This window comes from Harpia harpyja, chromosome 9 (genome assembly GCF_026419915.1).
Source record: "Harpia harpyja isolate bHarHar1 chromosome 9, bHarHar1 primary haplotype, whole genome shotgun sequence".
NCBI lineage: Eukaryota > Metazoa > Chordata > Aves > Accipitriformes > Accipitridae > Harpia > Harpia harpyja.
In genome coordinates, this window is record NC_068948.1 from 47,376,282 (window position 1) to 47,382,281 (window position 6,000).

Consider the following 6,000-nt stretch of genomic DNA (forward strand, 5'->3'; position numbering starts at 1 on the left):
ACTGGGGAGGAGGAAGGGGCAGAGGCAGAGAGAAACGTCGGGGCGGTGAAGGTCTCCTGCCGGCACCAGGAGCTGTGGTGAGTCGCACATCCTCTCCTCTACATCCTGGCCCACCTCTGCCTCCCTTCCTCCGTCTCCCTCTCTGCCTGCCCGCCTATGTGTATGGCTCCTTAAAACTTGTTATTCTTCTGTCAACTCTGCCCAGTACCCTGTTGCCTTTTAAATGTTTAATATGCCTCTCTCTAACCAGCTGCTTCTCCCTGTTTTTTATTTTTTCTGCACCGGCTTGTACCCCATTACTTTTAAAATTTAATTTCTATGTTTTCCCCTCTCTGTCTCCCTGACCCTATATTTTAATTCTTCCCTCTTTGTCCTGTACCCAGTTGCTTGAGACTGGCTGGGCATCGGTCAGTTGGTGGTAAGCAAATGTTTTCGTTTGCTGGTTTTTTTTTTCTGTTACAACTTTTAAAAAAAAGTCTTTTTAATTATTAAACTTCTTATATCAACCCATGAGTTTCTTACATTTACCCTCCTGATTCTCCCCCTATCCCACTGTAGGAGGGAGTAAGTGAGCAGCTGTATGGTACTTAGTTGCCAGCCAGGGTTAAACCACAATGCTACATCTACATTTATGAAGCTGCCTATTGCTATTTTTTAATTATTTCCTGTCTGTTGTGTACCCTGTCGCTTTGAAAATTTGCTTTCTATGTCTACTTTTATCCAGTTTACTGTCTTCATTTTTTATCTCTCTGTCCTGTGCCCCTGTGATACTTTTAAATTTCCTTTATATTTCTCAGTTTTAGTTCACTGTGGCTATTTTTAAAATTTTTTTCTGTCCTGTACCCAAGCACTTCTTAAATTTTCCTTCTATGTCTACTTCTATCGAGCTGTGTATCACTGTTTTTTAATTCTTTCCTCACTATTGTGTACCCTGTTGCTTTTTACTTTTTCTTTCTATGTCTACTTTAACCTATTCACTGTCTTTAAGTTATTCCCGTCTGTCATGTAGCCCATCACCTTTTAAATTTTCTTCCTATGTCTGTTTGTTTAGTTAGCTGTCCCTATTTTTTAATTCTTTTGTCTCTGTCATGTACCCTGTTGTGCTGGTTTGGGCTGGGATAGAGTTGATTTTCCTCCCAGTAGCTAGTATGGGGCTACGTTTTGGAGTTGTGCTGAAAACAGTGTTGATAACAGAGGGATGTTTTTGTTATTGCTGAGCAGTGCTTGCTCAGAGTCAAGGGCTGTTCTGCTTCCCACCCTGCCCCACCAGTGAGCAGGCTGCGGCTGAACAAGGAGCTGGGAGGGGACACAGCTGGGACAGCTGACCCCAACTGACCCAAGGGCTGTTCCAGACCATACGATGTCATGCTCAGCATATAAAGCTGGGGGAAGGAGAAGGAAGGGGGGACATTCAGAGCGATGGCATTTGTCTTCCCACATAACCGTTACGCATGATGGAGCCCTGCTTTCCTGGAGATGGCTGAACACCCGCCTGCTGGCGGGACGCTTCAAGGAATGAATTCCTTGTCTTGCTTTGCTTGTGCGCGTGGCTTCTGCTTTACCTATTAAACTGGCTTTATCTCAACCTGTGAGTTTTACTTTTTTTCTGGTTTTTCTCCCCCATCCCACTGCAAGGGGGCAGCGAGCAAGCGGCTGGGTGGTGCTTAGTTGCCAGCTGGGGTTAAACCATGACACCTGTCACTTTTTTCCAATTTGCTTTCTATGCCTACTTTAACCTATTCACTGTCTTTGTTTTTTAATTTTATCCTCTGTCCTGTACCATCTCACTTTTAACATTTTCTTTCTGTGTCTGTTTGTTTGCTGTCCCTATTTTTTAATTCTTTCCTGTATGTCCTGTAAGCAGTTGCTTTTTAAATTTTCTTTCTATGGCTAGTTTTATACAGTTCACTGTCTATATATTTTTAGTTTTTTCATCTCTGTCTTGCACCTCATTGTTTTAAAAATTTTCTTTCCATATCTCTATTTATCTATTTTTCTCTCCCTATTTTTAAATATCTTTCCTGTCCTGTATGCCATAATTTTTTAAATTTTCCTTCTATGTCTACTTTTATCAAGCAGTGTATCACAGCTTTTTGATTCTTTCCTGGCTGTCGTGTACCCTGTCACTTCTTACATTTTCTTTCTCTGTGTCTCTCTATTATTCACCCTATCCTTATTTTTATTTTTTTTCCTAGCCTTTCTTTAATGCTGTCACTGTTAAAATTTTCTTTGTGTCACCTTTTATCCAGTTCACTTTGTTTTTTAATTTTTCCGCTGTCTTGCACTCCATCACTTTTACATTTCCTTTCTATTTCTCTATTTAGTGTGCTGTCACTATTGTTTAATACTTTCTTGTCTGTCCTGTAGCCTGTTGCTTTTTAGATTTTGGTTCTACATCTTTATTTCTTTAGTTTGCTGTCCCTATTTTTCATTCTTTTCCATTTTTCCTTATTCCCATCACTTTTTAAAATTTTCTATCTCTGTTAACCAGTTCTGTCCCTATTTTTTAATTCTTTCCTGTCCTGTACCCCATCACTTTTTAAATTTTCCTTCTATGTCTACTTTTATGATGCTGCATATTACTGGTTTTTAATTCTTTCCTGTCTGTCCTATACCGCATCACTTTTAAAATTTACTTTCTATGTATCTCTCTCTTTTTCAGCCTATCAATATTTTAAAATTTTTTCCTTTGTCTTAGACTCCATTGCTTTTAAAATTTCCTGTCTCTGTTTTAGTTTGCTGTCCCTATTTTTTCCCTTTAATTCCTTAATGCTGTGCTTTTAAAATGGTCTTTCTATCTACTTTTATCCAGTAACTGTTTCTATTTTTTAATTCTTTCCTGTCTGTCATGAACTGCATTGCTTTTAAAATTTTCTATGTCTACTTTTATGTAGTTCACTGTCCCTATTTTTCAATTTTTTATCTCATAATTCTACTTTTCAAATCTTTTTTTCTAGGTGTACTTTTATCTTGTTTTCTGTCCCTATTTTTAATTTTTTCCTGTTTACTGTATCTTGTCACTTTTAAAACTTCCGTTCTATGTCTACTTTTATCAAGATGTCACTCCCTTTTTTTAAATTTTCCTGTCTGTCCTGTACCCCATCTCTTTTAAATTTTCTTTCCTCGTCTATTTTTAGCCAGTTTGCTGTCTTTATTTTTTAATCCATTCTAGTATGTCCCATACCCAGTTGCTTTTAAAATTTTCTTTCTATGCCTTCGTCTGTCACATCTCACTTTCTCAGGATGACAACTCAGGTTTGCCGATTCCCAGGTCAGGATTAAAGTGAAACGACACTAGGGATCCTTTAACTCACAAAACTCAACTTTATTCGCTCACCACAAAAATTGGCATGAAACTACATCAGTAAACTGTGTAACCTGTGCTAACCCTACATCACCAAACATATACTACAGGCCTTGCTTATTTTGGGATCAGTTCAGGGAAGACAAGAAGGAGAGCCCTCCGGTCGAGTCACGAGGTTCAGAGCAGACCCCTTTGCTTTCTAGACTCCTTCTCACAGAGGAGCCTGGGGCAGCTGGATTCACTCCTAGTCCCAGACTTGGTCAACGGTTTATGTTTACAGGGATAATATGTAGGGATTATAGAAAAGGAAAAAGAAAGAGAGAAACAAGACAGAGAGAGAGAGAAGAGAAAGATTTCACCAGTCCTGGGTGCAGCATTGGTTCAGTCAACTGAGGGGTCCAGTCCTGCTGGACTTGCACACCTGGGGCTTCAGTTTGTGTCCTTTTATTGTCCTTGCCCCTCCTTCGGGCGGGCACTCAAACTTGTTAGGTTAATTAGGTGTCATGAGTGAGTGGTGTGTGAGCCTTTGGGACTTGGGGGTCGTTTGGGGGGTAACTTCCCCTTCCCTGCAGATGTGATCTTTTGTCATGCATGGTGAGCTGTCCTGCTCAGCATATCAGAACAGCATTATCAGAACAGGGAGCTGTGCACCCTCTGGCATGCCCTTCCCCTTCTGTTGCTGATGGGTGCTGATCCGCTTCTTTTCACCTGTGGTTCCTTGCTATGCAGGGTTCCTTGTTATGCGGAGTTTGTTGTTAAGCAGAACTTGCCCCACCATGATGTTTGAGACATTAACTCTTTCAGCCTCTCACACCGTCTATTTAGGGGTTTTTGCTATTTTAAAATTTTTTCCTCTCTTAATGCCTTCACTTTTGAATTTTGTTTCTTTGTTCACTTTTATGTATTTTTCTGTCTCTATTGTTTCCTTTTTTCCTATCTGTTCTCTGTGTTATGACTTTTAAAATTTTCTATGTCTACTTTTATCAAGATGTCTAACCCTATTTTTTTATTTCCTGTGTCCTGTTGCTTTTATTTTTTTATCTACTTTTATCCAGTTCACTGTCTTTATATTTTATTCTAGTCTGTGCTGTGTAATTTAAAAATGCTGTCACTTTTAAAATTTTGTTTTAGTTTGATGTTCCCATTTTTTTTTTCCTTTATTTTCTTAATCTTGTTGCGCTTTAATTTTTTTTTTCTCTACATCTGCTTTTATCTACCTCCTGTCCCTACTTTTTAATTCTTTCTTGTCTGTTGGTGTCCTGATTTTGGCTGGGACAGAGTTAATTTTCTTTCTAGTAGCTGGTATAGTGTTATGGTTTGGATTTATTTTGAGAAGAATGTTGATAACTGTCCTGGATTCAGCTGGGATAGAGTTAATTTTTACAGGAACCTGGGAGGTGGGGGGGCATAGCCGGGGCAGCTGACCTGAACTAGCCAAGGAGCTATTCCATACCATGTGACATCATGCTTGGTATATAAATGGGGAGCGGGCCAGGGGGAGCGCTCTGGACTTTCGGTGGGGGAAGTGGTGGAGCGTCGCGTTCCGGGTGGTGAGCAGTTGCACTGTGCATCACGCTTTTTGTATATTCTTTCATTAGTACCGTTGTTGTTTGTCCCAGTAAACTGCCCTTATCTCAACCCTCGAGGTTCCAGTTTTTTTTTCTTTTCTCTCCTCCGTCTCCTCCCTATCCCACCGGAGGGGGTGGGAGGAGTGAGCGAGCGGCTGCGTGGTCCTTTGTTACCGGCTGGGCTGAAACCACGACAATAACACACTGGTGTTTTAAGTTGTTGCTAAGTAGTATTTAAAACAAGTCAAGTATTTTTCAGCTTCTCATGCCCAGCCAGCAAGAAGGCTGGAGGGGCACAAGAAGTTGGGAGGGGACACAGCCAGGACAGCTGACCTAAACTGGCCAAAGGGATATTCCGTACCTTATGATGTCATGCACAGTATATAAACTGGGGGGAGTTGGCTGGGGGTGGGGAGCAGGGGCCCCAGATCGCTGCTTGGGAACTAACTGGGCATCGGTAGGTGAGCGGTGAGCAATTGCATTGCACATCACTTGTTTTGTATATTATCTCCAAGTATTATGTTTTGTATATTATTATCTCCAATTATTTTATTATCTTCATTTCTGTCCTATTAAACTGTCTTTATATCAACCCACAAGTTTTACTTTTTTTTTTTTCCCCTCGATTCTCTCCCCTAACCCACTGGGTGGTGGTGGGAGTGAGCGAGCGGCTGCTTAGTTGCTGGCTGGGGTTAAACCGCAACAGTTGGGTAGGTTGTCAATTTTAGAATTTTCTTTATGTCTCCATTTACTTAGTTTGTTGTCCCTATTTTTAAATTTTTTTCCTCCTTTAATGCCTGCCTTCTTGAATTTCTTTTCTATGTCTACTTTTATGTAGTTTTCTGTCCCTATTTTTAAATTTTTCTCCTGTGCCTTGTACCCTTTTATTTTTTTTAAATTTTCTTTCTATGTCTACTTTTATTTTTTGGGGGGCTCTTTTCTTGGTTCATCCTCAGTCTTTAGAGGGTCTCCTCGGCATGCTTTTATCTCTGGGTGTAATTTGCACCCCCCTTGGTTTGTCAGAACGTTGCCTCTTCCTCGGAGCAGTCTTTTTGTCCTCTCTTCCATCTCGCTTGCCTCCAGTGGGTCAGTCTCCCTCATGATACCTGTACCGTGTTCAGATCTCCT